At 34.7% G+C, this 27,007-nt stretch overlaps 1 pseudogene; it reads right to left on the bottom strand.

The window, feature by feature from the left end:
• Positions 1 to 21,711: 21,711 nt before the first annotated feature.
• LOC113911727 lies at positions 21,712 to 21,918 on the bottom strand (annotated as a pseudogene).
• Positions 21,919 to 27,007: the final 5,089 nt, after the last annotated feature.

Below are 27,007 nucleotides of genomic sequence, written 5' to 3'. Positions count from 1 at the left end.
CTCCCAAATCTGCCACTGTGAACACTGTACTATTATTGTGTCTTCACTGGTTTTGATTATGGGTTAAATACCTGGCTTGGGTTAATCTCAAATGACACCAAAAACAATTCATTGAAAAATATATATTGAAATAACTAAACAATCTTATCTACATAATTTCAAACAGAAGCTATTTGAATTGAGTAAAATTATTACAAATTCTGAAATTGTGTAGACCAGACTTTTTCTAGACACAAATAGACAATCACTCGAGGAAAGCTTCTCGTATCAGTAAGCAACTATTCAGATTTGAATTCATATTCCCACAAAGGTTGCATTAACTTCTTCAAGACCTAAGAGTTATCATTTCATATGTGAATATACTGGAGAAGTAATTTACCTTACCTCTCCTTACAAGCATTTGAACAAAGAATCTAATACTTAATTTATTGTATATCTATACCATATTAACCTCTTTCTGGGAAGAAGCTTATGAAATTCTCAAATACTATCAACTTTCAATAGCAGATTTTTTTCATGTACCCAAAGAAAGATCCCAGCTCATTGCCGCTTTGTTAACCATGGATCCAAAGCAAAGTACTCATGAATAGAAAGGTGAGTCTGTCGTATTCCTTGACTAGCCAGGACAGAGCTAAGCTCTCTTTAAAAGGCCCTCCTGTACATATGGTTGGAGGGACACGAGCAACCAATTTTTCTATGAGTTCTAAGCCAAACAGACTTAACTCGAACCTCTATTAGTCTTGTAGGTATGTTCTATTATTCAGTTTTCCAAGGGTTCTGAACAAAACCACTTCCTTGTCATCTTTACTCTGACTATTTAAGAAGCATACAAAGAGCTGTCATGTCGCAAGCTCTAAACCATTTGATTGAATTTCTCAGGCCTTTTCTCCTTACCAGTTATAATCTAACATTGACAGCAGTACTGTAACTTCAGCTAATACTATTTAATATAGACAAAATTATTATTTTAATCCATAAACTACCTGTAGTAATTTTTTCTTTCTTTGGAGGAAAACATAATTTGCATCAAAGGGAAAACCTTTATACGCTCCTTCTCTTTGTAGAGATGAGTCAGAAAAAGAGAAAAGGTGAGATTCAGGGCTAAAGGGATATTGTTTAATAAAGCATTTCACTAAATTTTTAGATATAAAAGAGAAGTCCAAAACTGATCTTGGAAACTAGGCCAGAGAACTCAGACTTACTCTGATGATAATTAATGAGACTAGAGACAAAGTTAGCAAAAATGACTAAAACGTTCCTTTTAAGAATAGAAATGTCTTATATTCAATTACACGTCCCCCACCTGTGGTTTAAAAATATTTTTATTGCTCCAAAACTTCAAGGTTCACTCTGTATCCCTGAAAACTTGATCTAGTGAGAATTTGTGAATGTGTGTGTATGATTTAAGGAAAGGGATGGAGATCTTTCTGGGAGTGTCACGAAAAAGAAAAAGAAAAGCATATGATGTGAGATCTCAGAGTGATCCAGAAAGAAACCAATTTGCTAGTAAAGAAGAGCTTGCAGCCCAAGATGTCTAGGAAAAATGTATACAGTCCCCTTGGGATTCAGCCACATTTCATTTGGATTTTAGAGGCCAGATCCCCCGGCACTCATCTGAGTAAGCTCTTAAAGCTTAGTGTCTCTAGCATTATTGTTTCACCTGCTACAAATTTGAACTATACAAACACCTGTGTACACAATATCAGGATGACAAGAAGATATTTATTTATATCCATCAATTCTGATTGACTGTGTTCTTAAAAGAAATCCATTAATATTATATAAGAATAAAAAAATAAAGTCATGATAAATTTGTTTTTAGATTTGTCCTTCTTCTAGCTTCTAATAGTACTTTTCTCTTTCGTATAGAGACTTAGAAATCAGAAACAAATGATCAGTGCCAAATTATATAATTTTAGTGATTTAATTATTTTTAGACAAATTAAACATGCTCATTCTCAAGCCTTGCCTTAATTCAATTTATGAACCATTAATTTAAAAATAAAGCTGAGGGGCTCCTGGGTGGCTCAGTTTGTTAAGCATCTGCCTTCAGCTCAGGTCATGATCCTGGGGTCCTGCTCAGCAGAGAGTCTGCTTCTCCCTCTCCCTCTGCTCCTCCTCCTGCACGCTCACTTGCACACATGCTCTCTCTCCCTCTCTCATAAATAATAAATAAAATCTTTTAAAAAATTTTTAAAAAAGAAAAATAAAGCTGATAGTGATCTATACACCAATAATCCCATACCCTAATTTTATATCCCTTCCTTCTTTTCTTTTCAGAAGTATTTATTAACTACATATCATGTGTCTGGAACATTATACACCAATAGAAAATAGATTCAGAGTGGGATGTAACTGTATATAATCAAGGGAAGGCTTACCCCTTTGGACCATCTGGACCTAAGTGACTCAAGCAAAGTGGACATCATACCCTCTACACATCAATCTCATGTTGCTTTCACTGCACTTATATTATCCTAGGTTTCTATAAAAATCTCTCTCAAAAGAGTAGATCAAGTGCCTTAAATTCTATCTTTTTCCCTCCTCTTTTCAAAAATTATGATGAAGACCTAACTGGTACATTTATATCTAGTCTTTTAGAATGAGTATTCCTTTTATGGCATTGACTTCATAGGGATGGGATCAAATGTTCAAATTTTGTTCCTAAATCACTGAAATATTTTAGTTTATTCCTTTCCAATATCATTTCAAAACTGAACAGTGACAACAGAATAATCCCTCTAAATGTTCATATGAAAGAGCCATTTAAAACTTTGGACTATATTCCTTCTAGACAAAGGACAAAAGTAAAATTCATTAATCCTATCCTGTAGAACGCTGTTATTGGAAGTGCTACAATGAATTGCCATAGTGGCAGAGAAATATTCAAGGCTTTTTGAAAATACCAATTTCAAGATATAGTTGAATCATCTCTAAAACACTATTTGGGATATTTTCAGAGAACTGAATGTGTTTTCTTGTTCATCTAATTACCTGAGGTAAGCACTTCCTTAGTGGTCAGTCTGGTGAACACAATCCTGCCATGTGAATGAGATGATTCATATTCAAAGGTCTCTGTTAAATCGGAAAAAAAGCAATGTCTTACAAATCCCCAATCACATATATTTTCCCTCCATCTGGAAATACATATCCTGTACAAATGTCCTTTGCTTCTAGTCATTGTTAAAAGAAGTGACAAATCATTCTCCTTGTGATTTATATGGCCTGGAAGAAACCATGATTAGGTTTCTTCCCTAGTTTAACTCATCAAGATTGATTTAAGTAAAAGTACCCTTGCCAAAACTGAGGACTACAATGATCTCACAGAAAGAAAAAAAATATAGTAACAGTGATGGTAATTGTTTTTAAAGATTTTATTTATTTATTTGACAAAGAGAGACAGCAAGAGAGGGAATACAAGCAGGGGAGTGGGAGAGGGAGAAGCAGGCTCCCCACTGAGCAGGGAGCCCGATGCAGGGCTCGATCCCAGGACCCTGAGATCATGACCTGAGCCAAAGGCAGATGCTTAACGATTGAGCCACCCAGGCACCCCCAGTGATGATAATTTAAAAGAGAAATTTCCCTCTTGGATTTAGTGTTTTTATCTTTTATAAACACACATTTTAAAATGATCATTGTGACAGACAAAATAATGGCCCACAAAGATGTCCATATTCTAATCCCTAGAACCTATGAATATGTTACCTTACATGGCAAAAGCAACTTTGCAAATGTAATTAAATTAAAGACCTTGATATGGGGGATTATCCTGGATTATCTCAATGTAATCACAAAGGTTCTTGTAAGAGAGAGGCAGAAGGATATGTCACAGAAGGAGATGAGACAATAGCAGCAGAGCTTAGAGTGATGTGGGTCCATGCCAACGAATGCAGGCAGCCCCTAGACACCTCTAGACATTATAAAAGCAAGGACAAAGATTTTCCCTTAGAGCCTCCAGAAGGAATGTAGTCCTGCCAATCCATTTTAGATTTCTGACCTCTGGGAATATAAGAGTATAAATGGGTGCTCCTGTAAGCCACTAAATTTACAGTAATTTGTTACAGCAGCCATAGGAAACTTATACAACCATATTCAGTATTTTAAAATAAAAGAATGAATTCTGCTGTCATACTTCTAGGAAAACATTATAGTTTAATATTTGTGACAAAATACCTAGAGGTATTATTTGGATAAATTGGTTTTACCTAACTTAATAAATGCTCAGACTATCTGTATCAGTCATATAAATAAAAATTCAATCTGCACCACTTTCCTCCATTTTAAAAAAGAAATATAGACGATTAAGACATTGTCCAGCCTTTAAAAGTGAAACTTTCCAATGGCCTATTCCTCTTTCTACCTCTAACAGTATTAAGTAAAAGGATTTCCTTTAAAATAAGGATAAAATTTCTTGCTCCATTGGGGAAAATATAAAAGCATTTGTATACTACCACTTACTTCTTTAGAACAAGTATAAAAGTGTAAAAGCATTTCTTGAGCAGAGTAAATGCATAAATACATCTTGACAAAAGGAACTGAGATTAGTAGTCCTTCAAAGAAACTTGCAGTCATTTCGGTGGCAGTAAAATATTGCATACCTTCTTAAAAACTGAGATAACAATGTTTGAAATATGTATGTGAAAGCCCTTTGAACATGCATCACATGAAAGGGATCACAAGAACAGACAGCATTCAATTCTGAAGTTTTGTCAATGAAAAAGAGAAGAGGTTTTAAAATTTTGAATGTATGGGGACTTTTTCAGGGCAGCAATGGAAAATGTTAGAATGCTGATGCATGTGAACAAAGATGAGAATTCATTGTCATTGGTAAGTGAAATAAAAGGTACTGTATGAAGAGAAGCAAATGTGTTTCTCAAAGTGAGCAGTAACTCTAAAACTGCATAGTCAAATTGGTAATCAGGGACTGGATAGAAAATTAGTATTATTTTAAAGTCTTATTGCCTATTTGAAGTATATAAGTATACTGAACTTTTATAACTTTATTTCTTTTGTAGTAAACTTATTGTTGTCCTACAGAGGAATGCCCTTATGTTTCTGCAAGACAATAACCTCTCTCTCTCTTAACTAAAGAAACAGTTGATCCTTAAGATCCTCTCTGGGATTGCTATTCTAAGGCACCAGTTAAGCAAAGAACATCTCAATTGAACTACATTACCCTGGTCAAAAAAATATAATTTGGGAGTTGTGAGTTCAAAATAGGCTTAGCACATGTATTCTTTTTCAAGTATTTACCATGGAAAATGGCCCCTGCTTTTGTCCCTAGTCCTAACTAGAAGTAAAGGTAGAGATAATAAAGACATTTAGAGTAAATGTGGAATTTACATGGAAACCAATTTTAGAGAAAAGGAGAAAAAAATCCAAAACCTTAAATCAGTTTATCACCATTAGATCAACTATTTGCAACCCTGACAGAATTATAAATCAATTACTTGGAATTCTTTCAATTTACTTCTGATGAGCATATGCATGTAAAATATAGGAGAGTCGACCAAGCTGCTAAAGATAATTGTTCACAAAGCATTTTTACTACATTATTTCAACTGATTCTCATAACTACCTTCTTAAATGTATATTACTAAACTTAAATAACCTGAATAAGAACCCAAAGAACCTAATTCAAAGTCATATATCCAGTAACTGTAATGATCTAGAGGGAAACCTTCAGGACTAGTTTTCAAATTTCAATTATTTATTCATTGTCCTAGTAGGTTGTTTGTTTTAACATAACCAGTGCTGCCAAATTAAAATGCCAAAAATAACCATATAATCCCAAAGTTGCTAACACTTACAGAAATATTGTGAGAAAAATTAAACAAAAAGCCTGAAAATGTATTGAATATTGCAGTGCCTAACACAGTAGCCCATTTGTTAGATGGATTCAAGGTTAGAAGTAGAAAATTAGATTGAATAATAATGACAGGTTGCTTTTTCATAGGTGACCTGAGAACAATGCTATATTCTGATATCATAAATAGTTCTGCAGTATAATAGCCATAAGCCTCATCCATGACATTGATAATGACATTGGAAAGTGATAAACAAAAAAAGTTTATTTTATGGAAGGACATATTCTATTAAGTTGGCTTTATACTCTGTTATTAATATTTCATCAGAAGGTAGGATGGATCAATTGTGGAAAATTTTGCTGTGGGCCAATGCCAAGCCTGCCAGGTAATGTTTAGTGATCAGGGAGCTTCACAGAGGGAGTGGAAACTGTGACTGGGTTGAGGGAGAACTAGATCCTTTAAAAATACAGTTCCTTAATCTATTTTGTCTCTATTCATTGTCAGGATCAATAAAAATGAATGTCACAATCAGTTTGACTCAACCAGTTTTAAAATAAACACTCAATTCTAAAAATACTTACAGAAGAAGTCTGCCAATTATAAAAGAGAAAAAGCGAGAGAGAAATTAAAAGGATCATTTGATAGAAAAGCATTGCAATAATTATCACAATGCATATCATTATCTTTTTTCATTACTAATCACTGTTCATTTTGGCTGGTTCACTTAACTGGCTATTTTCAATCACTACATTTTTTCAAATTTAATTTAACTAAATGTAGTGATGTCAATTATAAGCAGTGAATCAGGGAGAAACTAATGATTATAGATAATGCAATTGTCCTGGTTAGTGGCTCTAGGAGAATGCGCTAAAGCTTTATGAAGAGGAAAGTACAAAGCCAAAACACAGTGAACATTAGTACAGTAATATCATTTCTTCAATCAAGTCTCATGTTTTAACATTGATTAAGTACCCAGAATGTACTAGCATCTGGTCAGACCATGTAAAATTTCACTGTTTTCACCAGTAAGGGCATTAAATAAGGGCCATAAAGTTCTAAGTTACAGATAGCTATGGTCCTGAGCTTTTATTTCTAAAAGTAAAAGTAGTTAAAAATGTCTGTTGGGTATGGTATTATGCTAATCACCATTAACATAAGGGCATAATTACCATTAGCATAAGGGTACTACAGTAGTTAAAATTCATGTAAGATATTACCAATTAATAAGGGGATCTGGTATAGTATTAAGTTGAATTTTTCTGGTTAAAAAAAGAATTCAGGCACTGACCTTAGTCACCATAAAGATTCTCTATTCTTCTACTTCAATAACTTGACTCAAATCTCAGTGTAATCACTGGATAAATGGGGGAATCCCTGCTCCCTGGCATTCCCCTAATGTTTTGCCAAAGGTAGAGGTGAAGTTGGCTAAGAGTCCTCTGAAAATTAGGTTCATGCATATATGTTGGCCCCAGTAAAGGCCCCTTAGTTAGGTCATTAATAATATCATGTTCTTTATATACACAGCTGCAGTTCTGATTATATATCAGCAGTGCATGCTCTCAGAATTGATTTTCTAGTAGAGGCAATAGATTTGTATTAACCCCGACTGCATTTTCTCTCCCAAGCAAGACAGCTGATCAGGGTTGGAAATGCAAACTGTGGTTCATATCAAGCCAGCAAATATGTTTTGACTCAAGTTCCAACTGAAATGTCTCAATATTCAACCCAGTTGGAAAATGCACCATAACTGATCATCATTGTCTGTCAGGAGCTCAGGAGAGGACAGTAATTGCAAATGCACAGCACAACTTATTTATCATTCTTACTGAGAACCTAAATTGTTAAGCTAATCTTATTTTTATATTGTTTTAATTAGTTGAACCTATCAGTAACTTCATGAAATAACGAACTACTGACAAAACGGGTCTCTGTAAACTTTGAAAAACTAACCAGGGAATTTTTGAGATGTTGATTTAACATTCTCCCTCAGCCCCCCCAAAAATCTAGGGATTTAGGACCTTAATTTTTTCTTAGAAATACTAGGGGAGAGGAATAGTTAAATTTGATCAGATTGAAAGAACAATCAAATTTGGTCCTAAAGGTTACTACTTCATTAACAATACTAGCATTACTAAATAAATCTTTACATCTGTCTATATGTGTGTTTCTTCGAAGTTCAGATCACCACAAGGACCACACATCATGAAGTATTATAATTCCATCCTAGATAATGATTTAGAATTCTTAGGGGTAAAAAGCTGTCAGTAATATTATTATGCCTGTGCCTTTAAAAATTATACAATCTGAAATGGAGAAATATATCTGCCATCTAAGGTAATTTTCCAAATATAAAATTATTTCTGTGCCAAAATATAGTTAACAAAAATATTTTTACATGCCTATTTTAATTTAAATTTGGGAAAGGGAATAGAAAATTGTGTTTTTTTTAAAAATAATGAGACTATTGGGGATTTAAAGCTTTCTCTTCCTTCTTACTTTATTGCAACCCATAAAAGGAGTTGCTCTGTCTTATTTTGTAGTCATCCATTCTTTTCAGCCTCCACAGCCCCATAGAGTTGCTCAAGGCAAACAAGATGTTTGTATATCCAAACAGATCTCATTCTCAGATTTCACCCCTAAGGCTAGCATACTTAAAATCTGCAGTAAGAAGAACTAAAGAATTTGCTAGTAACACAGTTCATTTACATGACTAATTACATCAAAAATAAAACCTAAAAATTTGTATCATGTCTCTGATGACAAGAAAGCAGTAAAAGTACACTTAGCAGAAAATAAGCAAATTATGCTAATTGCATTAGGGTTCCCTTTTTCTTCATTTTTTATTTCTTAGAGTGGCTATATTACATTTACAATGAAAATGTTATGTCATTGTTTCTAAAAATGAGTCTTAAAAATCTAAGTTACCTGATATGGCTTTACTCTTTTTAAATCATTCTCTCAAGAAGATAAACTAGTCCAGCCTGCTACTACCAAACTGAGGTACCTAAAACACTTTAAAGAATTTTAAGAAGTAGGGAGCATGTCAAAACCCAGCTGATGAACCAGAAATGTCCATCAGAAGTAGCAAAATTAGTTCCTTCTTCAAGACCACACATCTTATAATTTTTTACTAAAAATATCTTATAATTTCATAACAAGAAAGTTACATCTTACGTTGAATCATGACAATTTTTTTTCTTTTTGTCAATCTTATGATGAGTTAACATCAAATGAATTTTCCAAGAATTTGTTTAGGTATATATTCTTGCAGCTCTTGGGTGGTATAATACACCCATCCCAGGCAACATGGCAAACTTCCCACTTTGGGTATTTTTGAAACTGGCCTCTGGAAATTGATGACTTCCTAAATGATGTCAGCCATGATTAGCTTTTAATACGGAGGCCTGGAGTTCATCTCCAATATCAAATCAGTACAAATAACTGAATAACTCCTGTGATTAGATATTTCCTAGGTGCTGAGGATGTAAAGAAGTATGAGACACAGACCCTGTTCTACTTGCTGTCCATCTGGGAGTTGTGTCACTTAGGCTATTTTCATTTGCAAGAATCAGAAAACTCAAAAAGTAAGATGATTTATTGATTAATATCAATGGAGAGTATACAAAAAAACAATTTCAATTTTGGGTTTTTTGGTTTTTTTGTTTTGTTTTTGCTTTTGTTGGTTTTTTTAGATTTTATTTATTTATTTGACACAGAGAGAGAGCGAGCACAAGCAGGGGGAGTGGCAGGCAGAGGGAGAGAGAGAAGCAGGCTCCCCACGGAGCAGGGAGCCTGATGTGGAGCTTGATCCCAGGACCCTGGGACACTTAACTGACTGAGCCCCCCCAGGTGCCCCCCAATTTCAATTTTGATCAGGTATTTAGGTTGACTTAATTCTCATGCTGCCTTTTCTCATGGTGGCAAAATGGCTGCATTGTTCCCAGGTTCATATCTGTACACCACAAGAAAGAGGTCTTCTACATATTCAACTATCAAACAAAGTCTTATTTAGACCAAACCAAATAATCACTGTGGCTATGAGAATATCAAGTACTAATCTACTTAGGCTTCAGTTACAGTCCATCCTTGAACCAATCAATAAGATTATACTGACTGGCAAATATCAATCAGAGTCAACCACTGAGGCTGGAGATGGAGTTAATATCACCCATATCCCATGGATACCATACAAAGGCAGAAGGCTAAAATGTATGCTAGGGAGGAAACTTCAAGTTTTATTAGAGCAGTCAATACGATAATAATGAAAAGTAGTAACAACAGAGGTCAGTAGAGTAATGTCACAAAAATCTTGTGAACAATTTTGGAGTATAAGGTCTTACATATGTTTTGGGTTTTATGTATATTTGTTAAATTATCATGCACTGAATTTAATTCACAATTAATTATTATGGTAATGGTAAATAAGTATTTTGTAGTCCAGAAAGATAAAAGGATATCTGTGGATTCTGGTTGTTCTGGAAAGGCACGTGAAAAAAAAAAAAAAAGGCCCTGAACGGGTGAAGAGTGAAGATATTCTGGCTTGGGTAATTGAGAAGTAAGGCACTCTGGTGGAAGAAATGCCTCCAGCAAACAGAAGTGTTAAACACAATATATTTTCTAGAATAGTCTAACCTTAAATAATAAAATGCAATGCCTTGATCATGTCATATTTTTAAAGTACCTATGTACATTGACTGCTATTCTTAGAAGATGCTACATTAAGCATTAACTGAGACTTGTAGCTTTTGCTGCAATTACGCTTTCTTACCAAGAATGAATTAAATTTAAAAGTTATACACAAACTACACACACATAAAATTTTTCCATTTTTACCATAGTTTAAAAGGAGATTTGGCAACATAGTCACATTGGCCATCCCATGTAACAACTTTAACCAGACAATATAGAAGAGATATTGAATGTTATTTTATTTAAAATCTTCCACTCAAGGGGCGCCTGGGTGGCTCAGTCAGTTAAGTGGCTGCCTTTGGCTCAGGTCATGAGCCCAGGGTCCTGTGATCAAGTCCCACCGTCGGCTCCCTGCTCAGCGGAGAGCCTGCTTCTCCCTCTCCCTCTGCCTGTGCTCACCCTGCTTGTGCTCTCTCTCTCTCACTATCTCTCTCTCTGTGTCAAATAAATAAATAAAATCTTTAAAAAAAAATAAAAATAAATAAAATAAAATCTTCCACTCAAGAAAACTTAGACTCTCCAGGCCAGTGACTTTCATGAAGATTACACCATCTTTTAATTTATTTTTGCTGTTTTCCTAAAACAACTTGGCTATGAAAATTGCAAGACCATGTTACCCAAAGTATTTTAAATTGTAAAGTACATTCTAGGTAACATTATCTCAGAAAATGTTATCAAGTTGAATGTGTCTGTCTGAGTTTCTTTTTCCTATTTATTGTCACACCAAAGGGAAATAGCAAAACCTAAAGCTTGCTGCTCTCAGACCTCATCATTTAATATTGTTCCTTCCTACACAAACCAATGTGGAAAATGTTACCAGCTCTCAACTAGAAAATAATTGAGTTAATTGACTCCCCAAACTCTCTTAAGAAATTAGGAAAAATCTTTAATTTTCAATTAGCTACAGTTTAACTATAAAGAATCCTCAACCAGAGTATCTCTGGTCTAGCTTATTGAGGGAAAATGAGAACTACAGGGAAACAAGTTTTCGTAACAGGTCAAGAAAACTACCTCACTTTCAAAGTAATGTCCAAGATAATTTATGCAATCTTCCATTCATTTATTCAACAAATTCTTTTTCAAAGCTTACTTACTATGTGACAGGCATTATGCAAGATATTCGGTGAACAAAAAACTAAGACTGATACGGATTCTGCTCCAACACAGGAGAGACTAGCCGGGAGAGACAAATAGGCAGTAACAAGTCCAGTAGATGCATGAAATAATGGGAACAAATAGTATAGGCATCTAACTTGGAATTACAGAATTAAAGAATCTAGCCTAGAAAAAAATTTTAAGTGCCTAAGCTGAGAATTACATGATGACTAAAGTGATCTAATCAAGGAAAAGCGTTCAGAAAGGAACAGAATATGTGAAGGCCCAGAGGCTAGAGAGCATGGTATAAACTCCAGAACCTAAAAGACCTCACAAAAGAGAGCTAGCCAGGTTTTCATGATATGTAGGGAATTATGGAATACATTAAAAGAAGGAGGAGGAGGAAAAGGGGGGGGCAGAGAGAGGAGAAGAAAGAAGAAGGTGGTAACCATATCAGGGATGTAGAGAACACCCAGCTCTTGCATATCCCACTAACTAGCACAGATAGGGGTCTTTACTGTGGAAGCAATTTTTCATTGGTTCAAGAAATAAAAGGAAACAGACTGCAATTGTTTAGGAAGGGACCAAAGCTTGAGCAAGTACTAAAGAATGACAACAGAGCCACATTTGTAACCATTAACCAAAGGAATCGAGTCCTACTGGTATTCTTTCCATTTAATGCAGAAATTTGAGAGGTACAGACTAACCATGAATATGCTTGAAGACAGTGAGCTGATTCATTCTTTTAAAATACTGGAATGCTTAGAGAACCACTGAACCAGCCCACTAACAAATAGCTAGATCAATCTAGAAAGTCTTGTCCCAAACTTTCTTAGCTCTCAAAGAAGAAAAAAATAAGTCCTCTTTTCTTCTCTAATATTTTGGATCATAGTAATATTTGGAACCCAGAAATGGACCCTCAACTCTATGGTCAACTAATTTTCAACAAAGCAGGAAAGAATATCCAATGGAAAAAGACTATCTCTTCAACAAATGGTGTTGGGAAAACTGGACAAAAACATGTAAAAGAATGAAACCGGATGACTTTCTTATACCACACAGAAAAATAAAGTCAAAATGGATTAAAAACCTAAATGTGAGACAGGAAATCATTAAAATCCTAGAGGAGAACATAGGTTGTAACCTCTTCAACAACAGCCATAGCAATTTCTTACTAGATATGTCTCCTGAGGTCAGGGAAACAAAAGCAAAAATAATTTATTATCTCATTTGAAACATCTTACAATACCTCAAATTTATTTTTGATATACAAACATACAGTTATTAACAATAACATTACCAAACAAAACGTCTTCATAAATGTACATTAACTCATGGCAGTAGACAAAATTACACTTAGCAGTGTGCCTAGCTTTTGAGAGCTGACTGCTAAATTTTTGAAACTTTTGCAAACTAGCTGACATCAGCAATGATGGAAATATTTATACCATGGAAATTGGCAAATCTACAAATCTGAGTTCCCCCCAGCCCAAGAGCCATATGTTAAACATTTATCAGCACATCACTAGTAACATTCATGGGAAATATAAAAGAAAACCAATCATTTCAATATTATAGCATTGTTTATAAGCCACATATGCTAAACACAGTAAAAAAGAAAAACAAAAACAAAAAACCTACCAATTATTCTCACTATCTTCCCAAGGCCACATTATAAGACTGAATCCCATTATTTTCTTATTGACTAAGGCTTCCTCCCCACACATTACGCAATATGGAGAATAGATGACAATTAAGCTAAAAAGCTTGATTCTCGGATTTGTTTTTTCAGAAATTGGCTAATGTAATTATTCCAGAATTTTGTGGTTTCAACCTATGTTTACCCATAATTTTTAAATTGAGTCACATAACTACCTATGAAATATGAGCTTGGAAAAGAACACTGACCTTTTTGCCAGCATGCAGAGAATAAAAAATATATATTTATATATCACAAATACACACACACACACACACACACACATATATTTTATCTTCTAAAGCCATAAAACTCAAACTTGGCAGGTCTACAGATCTCAATGAGTAAGGAAAATCAAGTCAACTCTTAGTAAAACAGTTAAGCAATTTTTAAGCAACGAAGTTTTGAAACAAGATGATGAGCATATAAACTTTTCTGCTAAGTTTCAAGGGCAGTTGAGGCAATAAAGCTATTGCTGCTGAAGTAAACTTTATACGTAACAACCCAACACAAAAAGAGCCAACTATCCAGCTCACCTGGACTCAGGTCAGATAGCAGTGCAACAAATGAGAGAAACAAGGCTTCACTGCTTTACTTCCAGCCATTCTTCACAAGTTCATACTATAGTGCTGAGACCAAGCTACCAAGGTCAAATCCAACAAAAGTGCACAGTTGTTAGAATTATCAGCTTTAGAAATTCTCTGGAAGATGAGTTACCCCTAGAGCACACTAAATAAAAGTTAAATGCCTCGCTGCCCATGATTTCAAAAGTTCTTTTTCCTACATGAAGAATTTTAAAATGGGTTTTTAAAAGCATGATACATTTAAATAGCCACACCTATATGGCATTCTGGACACTGGATGAAAAGCTCACTTTAATATATAATGATGTTCAAGAATAACTCCCTGTGAGACATATTTGGCACCCACTATCTCATTCCTCTGTACATCTTGTTAACAAGGAAACGTCCAGGTCTTTATAGCACATCTTTATAAAGACCATATAAATATAGGAGGAACCCAGTCTACTAATAAGCCCAGGAAAGAGTCTTCTTCATTTCTGTCACTGTATTTTTGATCTCTAACATTTCTTTTTGGTTCTTTCTCAGGATTTCCATCTCTCTGCTTACATCATCCATCTGTTCTTGCTTGCTGTCTACTTTATCTCTTAGAGTCCTTAGCATATTAATTACAGTTGTTTTAAACCCAATCTGATCATTCCAATATCCGTGCCATGTCCGGTTTTGGTGCTTGCTCTGTCTCATCAAACTGTGTTGTCTTGCCTTTTAGTATGTCTTGTAATTTTTTCTTGATAGCTGGACATGATATCCTGGGTAAAAGGAACTATTGTAAATACTCCTTTAGTAATGTGGTGGTAAGTTGTGGAGGAGGGGAAGCATTCAGTGGTCCTATAATTAGGTCTCAATCTTTTAGTGAGCTTGTGCCCCTGGATTGTGAACTTCACACATGCTTCTCAGTCCCCCTTCCCCACCTTAGGTAGAACAAGATGGCTAGAGTAAGTTAAAGCTAGATATTCCTCTTCTCTCACATGGAATCTACAGCTGATTGGAATTGATTATCTCCTTCCTGCCAAATAAGTTAGGCTGTGATAAAATCCCAGCACAATAGATGCTACCTGATTAGCTTCTCCTGAGGGCAGGCCTTCTTAAGAAGTACAGAGTACTCTGATGTATTTCAAAATGGTTCCTTTTCCTCTTCCCCTGCTAGAAAAATGAGGGAATTTTTCTCTAATATTTACTGTTGAGAACCTGGTCAAGCTCCTGGAAGTAATACTCACAATGGCAGAGAGGTCCCCCATGACAGGGTCCAACTGGAGTTTTTAACTCTCAGAGTTGTCCACACTAAGCCTCCAGCAATTTGCCAATTACAGCTCAGGTTTCCTGGTAGGGTAGGAAATAAGGAAATAAAGGAAACTTTATTATTATCATTATCATTATCATTATTATTATTATTATTATTATTATTATTATTATTATTGTTATGTTAGTCACCATACAGTATTCATTAGTTTTTGATGTAGTGTTCCATGATTCATTGTGTATAACACCCGTGCTCCATGCAGTACGTGCCCTCCTTAATACCCATCACCAGGCTCACCCATTCCCTCAACCCCTCCCCTCTGAAATTGTCAGTTTGTTTCCCAGAGTTCATAGTCTCTCATGGTTTGTCTTCCCCTCTGATTTCCCCCCCTTCATTTTCCCCTTCCTTCTCCTAATGTCCTCCATGCTATTCCTTATGTTCCACAAATAAGTGAAACCATATGATAATTGTCTTTCTCTGCTTGACTTATTTCACTTAGCATAATCCCCTCCAGTTCCATCCATGTCGATGCAAATGGTGAGTATTCATCCTTTCTGATGGCTGAGTAATATTCCATTGTATATATGGACCACATCTTCTTTATCCATTCGTCTGTTGAAGGGCATCTCAGCTCCTTCCACAGTTTGACTATTGTGGACATTGCTGTTATGAACATTGGGTGCATGTGGCCCTTCTTTTCACTACCTCTCTATCTCTGGGGCAAATACCCAGTAGTGCAATTGCTGGGTCATAGGGTAGCTCTATTTTTAACTTTTTGAGGAACCTCCATACTGTTTTCCAAAGTGGCTGTACCAACTTGCATTCCCACCAATAGTGTAAGAAGGTTCCCCTTTCTCCACATCCTCTCCAATATTTGTTGTTTCCTGCCTTATCAATTTTTGCCATTCTAACTGGTGTAAGGTGGTATCTTAATGTGGTTTTGATTTGAATTTCCCTGATGGCTAATAATTGATTCCAGTTACAATAGCACCAAAAACCAAAAGATACCTTGGAATAAACCTAACCAAAGAGGTAAAGGATCTACACGCCAGAAACTACAGAACACTTATGAAAGAAATTAAAGAACACACAAAAAGATGGAAAAACATTCCATACTCATGGATTGGAATAAACATTTATTCCAAACATTTAACAATGTTTATTCTAACATTGTTAAAATGTCTATGCAGCCCAGAGCAATCTATATTTTCAACGTCATCCTGGTCAAAATACCAATGGCATTTTTCAAAGTGTTGAAACAAACAATCCTAAAATTTGTATGGAACCAGAAAAGACCCCGAATCGGCAAGGAAATGTTGAAAAAGAAAAACAAAGCTGGGGGCATTGCGTTGCCTGATTTCAAGCTATATTACAAAGCTGTGATCACCAAAACATGGTACTGGCACAAAAACAGACACATAGATCAATGGAACAGAATAAGAGAGCCCAGACACGGACCCTCAACTCTATGGTCAACTAATCTTTGACAAAGCAGGAAAAAATATCCAATGGAAAAAAGACAGCCTCTTCAATAAATGGTGCTGGGAAAATTGGACAGCTATATACAGAAGAATGAAACTCGACCATTCTCTTACACCATACACAAAGATAAACTCTGAATGAATGAAAGACCTCAATGTGAGACAGGAATCCATCAAAATCCTAGAGGAGAACATAGGCAGAACCTCTTCGACATCATCCACAGCAACTTCTTTCAAGACACATCTCCAAAGGCAAGGGAAACAAAAGCGAAAATGAACTTTTGGGACTTCATCAAGATAAAAAGCTTCTGCATAGCAAAGGAAATGGTCGACAAAACAAAAAGGCAACCCACGGAATGGGAGAAGATATTTGCAAATGACACTACAGATAAAGGGCTGGTATCCAAGATCCATAAGGAACTTCTCAAACTCAACACCCAAAAACCAAATAATCAAGTCAAAAAATGGGCACATAACAGAGAGTTCTCCAGAGAAGACATACAAATGGCTAAAAGATACATGAAAAAATGTTCAACCTCACGACCCTAACACTTTCCACTGATAAGTCTCTGCTCTGGGAAGCCATGATCCCTGTATCCACCTGTCTGTCTCTCCAATCTTGGGAGGACAATCACAGGGCACAGTGATTGACTGTGTTCTCCACTCTCTTATAGATCCAAGAAAAGTTGCTGATTGCAGTCTGTTCAGTATTTACTTCTTGTTATGATAGAGTGGCAACTTCTAAGCTCTCTACATGCAGAACAGTAGTAACCCAATCTGAAGATGTTTCAATCCTTGTATGCATGACAGCATTGTTTATAAAACAGAAAAACTGGAATCAGTTTAGTTATCCATTAGAGGTGAGTGATTAGGAAAATTGTGGTCCATTCATAAAATAGAAGACTCTACATAAGTTAAAATGAATGAACAAAGAGCTATATATATAATCAGGTATTAACCTCAAAAATTTCTTGAACATAGCATGCCTTCACATAACATTTAAAACTTGTAAAAAATATCATCTACTATTTTCAGACAATAGTTTATGGAATAAATTTATTTTTGAAAAATAATCTTGCATGGGACTAATAAATACTGAATTTTTGGTAGTTTTTCCTTCTAGGAAGTGAGGAAATTAGGATCAGGAAGAATTCCCAGAAGTCATTAACTACAACTGTAATATTTTCTTTAGTTTAATAATGTAAAACAAATGTAGTTACAATATTAAAATTGATTAAGCCTGTGAGAGTGAAAATATTCTATATTGTTTCTGTGAGTATAATATTTTACTTTAAAAATGATTAAAGCTGTGTGAGTTTTGGAGGCTAATTATTCATTATTTCTACATACTATCATTTAGTCTTTTGGTCAAGAGAGCCAATATAGCTTTATGTTTAAGAGTCTGTACTCTACACCTATCTTGATGAACACTGAGTAATATATGAAACTGTTGAATCACTATCTGGTACACCTGAAACTAACATAACACTGTATGTTAGTACACTGGAATTAAAATTTTTAAAAATGAGTAGAGGGAAAAAGAAAAAAGAGAGAATCTGTACTCCAAACCAAAAATGCCAGATTTCAAATCCAAGTTCTATACCTAAACATTTTTGTCATTAAGCTAATTAACCAACATACCTAAGCTTCAGTCTATATGTGATTCTGGGAAAATAATATACCTTTTATTCTAGGGTTGTTAAAAGTGTTACAAGAGGCAGTAAATGGAACTAGCCCCTCCTACTTAAAAAAAAAGCATTTTAAAATGTTGACTGATAGTTGATATTAGGAGCAATTTAATGTATATTTCATATTTCCCTCTTTTTTACGTTTGGCCATAGCAATCTAATGTATCTTTATAATCTCTCTAGGAAAAACATCTCTTTAATCACAGGTAAGTATATGTTTTCTTACTTCTTTCAACACATTCTTCATACCAGCTGACCATTTATCTTGCTGTTCCCCAATATGAGGTTGTGATCATCCAGTTTCCTCTACCTTTAAAACTGTTCTTTCTCCATAGATTATCCAACTCTTATTTTCTTTGCAGCCTATATCAAGACCCATTTCCATAATGAAACTTTCTTAAATCTTGCCACTATACTTTGCTCTAAATAGCCTTGTCTGAACAAAAACATATTACTAACAATGACCAACAATAATTTCAGAGTTTCACATTTTATGGCACTCCACAGTTTAAAATCACTTACACATTATGCCATTATATATGACATTCAGGTGAAGATGAGCTACTGTGTGGAACTAATTTTATATCTGCTGACTCTAAGTTTAATAGTTTACATCACCTCATGTATTAAGTACTAAGATCTTTTCAAAAAGTTCAAATTTAAATGTATGCCTCACTAATGTTTTTTATAAATACTTTCCCTATATAAGGCTTTTTAAAAAACTCACCACAAGACATGTTAGTTGCAAGCATAAACCGACCAGTGAATAAAAATGAATCATCAACTATCTTGTAATGTCTTGCCTGAGCAATGTGTTCAGAGGCCTGCCTATCCAGATACTTGCCCAAAGTGGGTAAATATGTAAGAGAAATATTACACAAAGAAAAAAATGTGGGGAAGGTAAAGGTGAACAATTTGAAAATATATCCATGCTACATAATCCCTCTGACATAAAGAAATGACCTCTCAAACAGAAAGCCCCATCCAAGTTGGTGGGAGGATTATATATAGAAGGATCCTACATAGAAGGATCCTATACAGAAGACTCTGATTCTCCAAGGAAGACCTTTCACATTTAAATCAACTTATAGTCCATAGGATAAACATCTCATATCAGCCTGACAAGAATTAAACCTCTCCCTACACAGTTTTCCTATTTGTTGAAAGGAAGCCCTGAACTTGAGGAGCCCTACTGGCCTATGATCAAGGAGTAGGGGTGATATAGGACAGGGGAAGATGATGAGAACAGAGTTGTACTCTTTCCTTTCAACTGATGAAATCCTACATAGAGGCTTTGGTTTTAAAGCCTGGGTGGCAAAGTCAAGCATCCGACTCAGTTTCAGCTCAGGTCATGATCTTGTTTCAGGATTTCTTTTCCTTTAGTGCCTGCGGTTCCTGGTCATGCCACTTCAAAGAATGAAGAGACCAGACAAAGAATGGTGGGCAGCAAAGCAAAGCTTGTTGAGCTATAGTACAAAGCTGCTGAAGACGAAGGGGACCTGAGAGAGTTGCCATTGGAGTTTCTAAGTCTAGAAGTTTTTGTGAGACTGTTGGCGGGTGGTTTTAATCTGATTAACCCTCCACGAACCTGTCATCCAATCAGGTTTTTGTCCGTGCGCTCATGTACCTACCAGGTAGTTGTTCATGGGGGAAAGGGTGGAGGGCTCCTTCCAGGGTGGTGTAGAATATCAGAATGGGCTCTTTTTCCTTTTAAGAGTACCTCTTAGGACAGGGGCCTCTTGCCCCTGCCTGCCTTTCTTCCAACTATCCTTCACTGACCTCAGGGTCTTGATATCAAGACCACCCTGAGCTCCATGTTCGGGGTGAGTCTGCTTAAGACTCTCTCTCCCTCTGCCCCTCCCCCTGTACTCTCTCTCTCTCTCATAATTAATAAATCTTTAAAAAAGCCTCAATGTTAATTAAATGCTAATTCAATCAATTACATGCAAGGAAAGATAGACTTTAGAAATTTCATAAGAGAACTAAAATTTCCATGTCAATAAAAACCTACCCAGGGGCCATTTCTTAATAGTATTTGGTCCTTAGTCTGCTTCATGTTGTTTTTTTTCTAAATCAATGGGCCTGCTTCCTTATATTTCTAGTTCGTTTGCAAGTTATTCAGCAGTAAGTAATGCACTATATTTCTTTAACATCCCTGGTATTGCTAATGTAAAAGTAGTTTAAAATGTATAAATTTTTAAATCCTTATTTCCTTTATACAACTTTGACTATAGGAAGACCGTGATAATTTTCTATGTCAAAACATGTTTCTGAGTGCTAATCTGTGATAACTGAGAGGGTGATTGGGAAAAGAGAAAATAAGTGGATACCGGGTTAAATCCATGTCCCAGTAAAGGCGATAAAGTAAAGAGTACAGAAAAAAAAGAAGAGATAAATCAAGAGAAAGGAAAAATATAAAGAGTAATTTAGTGAAACAGAACTGACTACAAAAATAGATGCAGCCAGGTTAGATATAAATACAACCTGGAAAGCTAAGAAAAACTATCTAGGTAAATTCTTCATCTTGAAACAGGGAAAACAGATTCAGTTATGTCCAACATACACATGTGCAGTTGGACTTTCCCCAATAAATTAATAAGGCTTTATAAACTATAGATCTCTGTCAAGAATATTAGAGACTACAATGCAGATAAAGACAATATGTGTGTAAAAGAGATGCATTACTGCTAGCATTAGTTGGAATGCAAACACCTAAGAGAAAAGGCTTTCCTTGACATTCATGGATTAAACTCAAGGTAAAGATAAGAACATAAATTGGACTTTTGGGGATCCACAAAAATTCTGGACTGAAAGCTCTCGTTTGTAACAACATGGATGGACCTAGAAGATATAATGCTAACTGAAACAAGTTAGTCAGAGAAAGACAAATACCATATTATTTCACTCATATGTGGAATTTAAGAAACAAAACAAACAAAAAAAGAAAAACAAATAAAACTAGACTCTTAAAAACAGAGAACAAACTGGTAGTTGCCAGAGGGGAGGTGGGTGGAGGAATGGCTGAAACAGATAAAGAGAATTAAGAATATACTTATCTTGATGAGCACTAAGCAATATATAGAATTACTGAATCATTATACTGTACACTCAAAACTAATATAACACTGTATGTTAATTATAGTGTAATAAAATTTTTTTAGAAAGAGCAGGGTTATCAAGGATGACTCTATTTTTTTCACTAAGTATTTTATTGTATGCTGCTGCCAGTGTATATAAAATAATCAGCCTTGTGAAATAGAAATTTATGAAGATTCAGAGAGGTAGATGTTAAGGATTGACAAAAGCAGGAGTTTATATAGTATGGCATGTGTTATACTGATAAGCTTTTGTATAGGCTTCAAATTTAGTTCTCTTGAATATTCACTGGTTCATAAAAAGTGGTTTAGAAAACCATCCAAAGATTTGTTTTACTACAAAAAGGAACAGACTTTCTGGAGTCTGAAGGTATTCCTACTTGAAGATACTCCAGTCACCAGGGGGTCATGTTGAGCATTCTACAGACAGAATTATTTCAAATCTGCAGCTGCCTAAGAAACCTTCATGCTGTCAAGTCTGGCTTCCAGCCAGAACTACTGAACCACCTTCTTCATAGCAGTGACTCTGGAGGAACCAGACATGGCACTTGCGAGAGCTGGGCAGATTCTGCAGTGGGTAGACTGGTCAGGCAAGGCTCCCTCTACATCAAAGGAAGCCAATGACTTCAACACTACATAACTATCCAGGGTGCTGAATTTCCAGTCTCTACACCTGATTCACCAAGGATGATGAACTGGGGAACTAGATATGAAGACTGAATGTTCAGAAGTTAACAAATAAATATGACTACTTGTGAGAATTTATGTAGGAATATGGCCAAAAATTGAATAGAAAATACAGGTTAGGCACATGGTAAAATAAATTTCTTTAGCATCAGGGCAATGATTTCACTGTAGAATCTTGGAGGCTAGCAGAATTTTTCTGAGTAGAGGTATAGCAAGATGGAAATAGTACTTTAAGAATTTTAATTTATGTTGGTATATAGTACAAATTGTGAAAATTATGTTTTGTATCACTGAATCCATAACAACATAACCTAATTTGTCATCATTTTGTCCCTATTGAGTCAGTAATTACTAAAAAGGATCATAAATATTGGAATTAAGATATAAGACATTTTGACAGCCTTCATGCAGTAGAATTAGAGTAAATTGAGCCTTCCCTGGAATCCATCCACAAATGTTAAGTTTCCAAATAATTCATTTTAATGATATTCACATCTATGAGTTCACAGATTACATATGACCAAAGATATTTGGTACTTAAAGGTATAGAAATTATTCACATTTGTTATATGTGATTATTACAAAGTACTCAAGGTGTACTGACTGATGTAAGATTAATAAGGGTGAACACAGATAAACAGATAAAATTAGATGCATACACAGAATGTTCCTTATAAATGAAACAAGTAAACCACTTATTTTTTATCTCTGCTTATCTAAATTTAGATAAAAATCAAGAGGTTTTTTAATAAGGTTAAGAAATAATGATACGAATATCTCTTTCTTTGAAAAAAGTTCTATTTGTCATCTAATGACATGTTTCCCTTAGCTATGGAATACTTCATAACTAGGTCTTTGGAGGGGAAACTCTCAATTTAAAGAAAATTTCCTTTTCTCATTTAAAATTTAGGGATGATGTGATGTCCTTAATTTTTTCATATAATGATATGTATGTATGTTAAGAAATACATCTTCACTAAATTTCAAGTTTTGTTTCAGAAGATAAAAGTCTGATTTGGGCAATGTTCCCAGAAGTTCCTTTGGGGGAAAGTGACACATTTCAAAATTGCAGAGTTCCAGTTGCATTTGGTTAAAATAATCATTTTGAAATGGTGATTTTTTGTGTCTATGTTTATTTTTTTATTTTTTTAAGATTTTATTTATTTTTTTGAGAGAGAGAATGAGAGATAGAGAGCACGAGAGGGAAGAGGGTCAGAGGGAGAAGCAGACTCCCTGCTGAGCAGGGAGCCCGATGTGGGACTTGATCCCCGGACTCCAGGATCATGACCTGAGCCGAAGACAGTCACTTAACCAACTGAGCCACCCAGGCGCCCTTGTGTCTATGTTTAAAGAACTGTCCTGTGTATCTGAGTTCAGATTTCAGAAATGGCAAATTATGTGGACTCCTGGATGTATAAAGTCACAGCTAATAATAAGCATAAATGTTGAGTTGTAACATCAACCCAATGTACTCACATGTCCTTCTTTATTTGGGCTTAGGAGCAGTGCTCTCCTCATCAAAAATAATGAAAACCAGATACCTAGGTAGCACAGGGGGATTTAGGACAAATATGACACTAAAAAATATTTACACCTTTACCCTGAAGCAGAAAATAATGTCTTCTTAAAAATAAAATCCTCTTATAGCAGCAAGATATACAATTATATTGTGGTCTTAGTTGCTATATCCACTTCTACAAGTAAATTAAGAGAGACAGAAATGATCCCAGAAGAAATATAAGGACTGAGTCTTGTAGGGCTGAGAGATGTAATTGTCTTTCCACATGACACTAGCATTTTTCACAGAAAAGACAATATTGAAATATTTGTCAATGATAAACAATGTTAGTTAGAATTCAGCATTTGACCCAATATATTTTTTTTAAGTTGTATATAGAGTCAAACATTTCCTAGAGAAAGTAGAAGTAGGATGTTAGGAACACTTTTAAGACTCTTTTCAGATATAAAAGCCACTTGGAATGTATTATGAAACTTTGAACGCTTAACATTTTCCAAATAAAACAAAAATGGCAAGGCATTAGATTCATTTCTACACCCACTTAATCAAAATTCAGTAAAAATTCTATTCTCCATTGCCAAGAGAAAAATTTTGAGGAAAAGAGTGCAAAAGTCATGATGTCTTAATGAACTGTTGGCTCCTGCAAAAAGTTTTTTTTTTCTTTTTTTTAAAGGGAGCTCTGATGAAAAAAAGGTTAGACCAAATTTCATAGTAATAACAGTGGTTAGCCTGGTCTAACATTAGTGATGTTGTTTTCAACAGGAAAATTAAGTTATTACCAACATTGAAAGAGAAAAAAAAACTTTAAAAGAGTTCAAGTATTCTGTTTGAAATAATGGCCAAAATAATTATTCTATACATTTTTCTCTATTGCACACAAATAATACAATCAAAATATTAACTTTAATTAAATGCTCATACCTCACTCAAATATTTTTCCCCAAATTCAACCCCAGCACCAATTCTTACTCACAATACAGACTGCACATGAAGATCAAGTTTTTAAATGCATATCTGTTCAATTTTATTATTTTCAAAATAAAAAATATATACCTTGTTTCAAGTGAAATTTGGCTTTCATTATTTTATAGCTGTGAAAAATTAAATTGTTTCTTTTCTTTTCCATTTTGTACTACAGGTCTTTGAAATATATTTTTTCAACCTTTCCAATAGCTAGTATATATACAAAAGGTCAATAAATATCAGTTTGAAAACTTTGTCAGTACAGGCTAAAAATATCCTGTACTTCCATCTTCCTAATAGTGCCAGAAAAATCTATTTCTTAGTGAAATTCTAAATGAAGATATTTTGGTAACTATTTACATTAGAATCCAATTAGAACACACTCTATTTAGAGTAAAACTTGGTGTAATTTGTCATGAACCTTGTGATAGTTGAGCAAACGTTTATATGCCTTAACCTGAAGGAAATACAAAATGAGTAAGATATAGTCACTCCTCTCAAGGTGTTTAAAATATTCTAACATAGGAGAAGTACAAATAATTTAAAAATAAAGTTAATTTCATTATAGAGCATTTTCACCTATAATATCCAAACAGTTTAGACATGGCAATAGCAAGATTTCTCTGTGTTCCTAAATATTCAGATACATTTTGGGGCACCTGGGTGGCTCAGTCAGTTAAGTGTCCAACTCCTGATTTCAGTTCAGGTCATGCATGATTTCAGGGTCATGAGATCAAGCCCCGCATTGGGCTCTATCCTCAGCATGGAGTCTGCTTGAGGTTCTCTCTCTCTCCCTCTTCTTCTCCCCCCACTCTGTCTCTAAATAAATAAATAAATAAATAAATAAATAAAATCTTTAAAAAATATTCAGATACATTTCAAACATATCTAGGAGTGAAATAAAATAGTGGTCATCATTTTTGCATTCTGACATCATTTTTAAATTTTTTTAAAAACAAGAAGAATTTTTATATAGTTTTATGCTCTTTTTCTTCACCATTCCTCTCCCTAGATAAGAAATTAATTTTAATGGGAACACTTTACTGAACAGCAACTCATTTACATATTGGTTCTTTATTGTCTTTTATCAGTATTTTAGTTTATAAATGTAAACTTTGATTTTTGAAACATTTCTTGAAGAAAATCACTTAAGTAAAATCATGCTAAGAGATTTTGGTCTTCAACCAAGATATTCATAACCATCCAAACGATAATGCTAATAAAAACTAGCAAAGTGTCAACTAGATAAACACATTAAAAATGAACACCATATGTATACTATGTAATCTATATATCCCCATTGTGATTACCAAAAGCTTTTACATGAAACTCCTTGAACTACACGGAGTTTAGAGTTTTTTTCTTTCTCCTTTTCATCATGAGATGACCTTGTTATTGAACGCATATTTGTTACTTAAATCAGAGCAAAATGAGCCCATTTTTCCCAACTTTACTTTTGAACTTAGACAGTAAATTATTTTTCTTTAGGGAAACCATGTACTTTTTTTCTGCTAAATAATCAGAAGTTAAAACATTGAGTAATAATACGTGGCAGAGATTGTGACTTATCTCATTGAATTCTTACAACCTGCTTATATATAGGTAGCATTTCACTCCCTATTCTAGATGTGAAGAAACTGAGATAGCAAGATTAGATAGTAACTTGCCTAAAGTTCAAGCTAACAAATGGCAGACACAGGATTAGACTCCAAACCATCTGAGACTAAGTCAACACTATTAGCAGTATAATATGACACTTCCCAAAAGACATAAACATCCCTTTAACAAACATTAACTAGTTTCCAACATGCCACACAGGAATAGGCCTTGCTCATATACCATTAGGTAAAAGGTGTTGCCTACTTTGTGTATGTAATTGCTACAGAATCTAACCAATCAAGGTAAGTTGGTAAAAGATTACTTAAATATCATTTAAAAATTTTTAGTTAAGAAAAACAGAACCTACATTATAAAATCTATATAATTTTTATACTATATAACTTAACTATAGATAGATACACATAATAAAATAAAAATCACACATAGAAAATAAAATAAAATAAAATATAGTTATTAGAGAAGGAAACCACAGGTACACATACAGTAAAATAAGAAACAATAGGTTGTGGTTCTGTTCTGAAACACATATGCCCCATCACTGACCAGAGAAGCTTATAAAATGTCTTCCCTGCTCCATGATGGAGACTTCTTTGTGAGAGCTGTTTCTAAACTATGCCCTGACCCACTTTAGTATATGACACCAGTCCACGGTTCACTGTAATCTCTACCAGTTCATACAGATCTGGTTATTCTGTTGTATCAGGCCTCCTATGCTAACTTCAGTGCAGTATCTTTCCACAGCTTTGTAATTGCTCAAAATTAAATACTTAATTACAGACTTCAAGTATTTCTATTCCTATCTGAATATTCATACAAATGCAATAACCTCCAAAAGTGTCGCTA

The sequence above is a fragment of the Zalophus californianus genome, chromosome 12, assembly GCF_009762305.2.
Source record: "Zalophus californianus isolate mZalCal1 chromosome 12, mZalCal1.pri.v2, whole genome shotgun sequence".
Taxonomy (NCBI): domain Eukaryota; kingdom Metazoa; phylum Chordata; class Mammalia; order Carnivora; family Otariidae; genus Zalophus; species Zalophus californianus.
The sequence above is the reverse complement of the archived record's forward strand: the minus strand, read 5'-3'. Positions and strand labels throughout refer to the sequence as shown.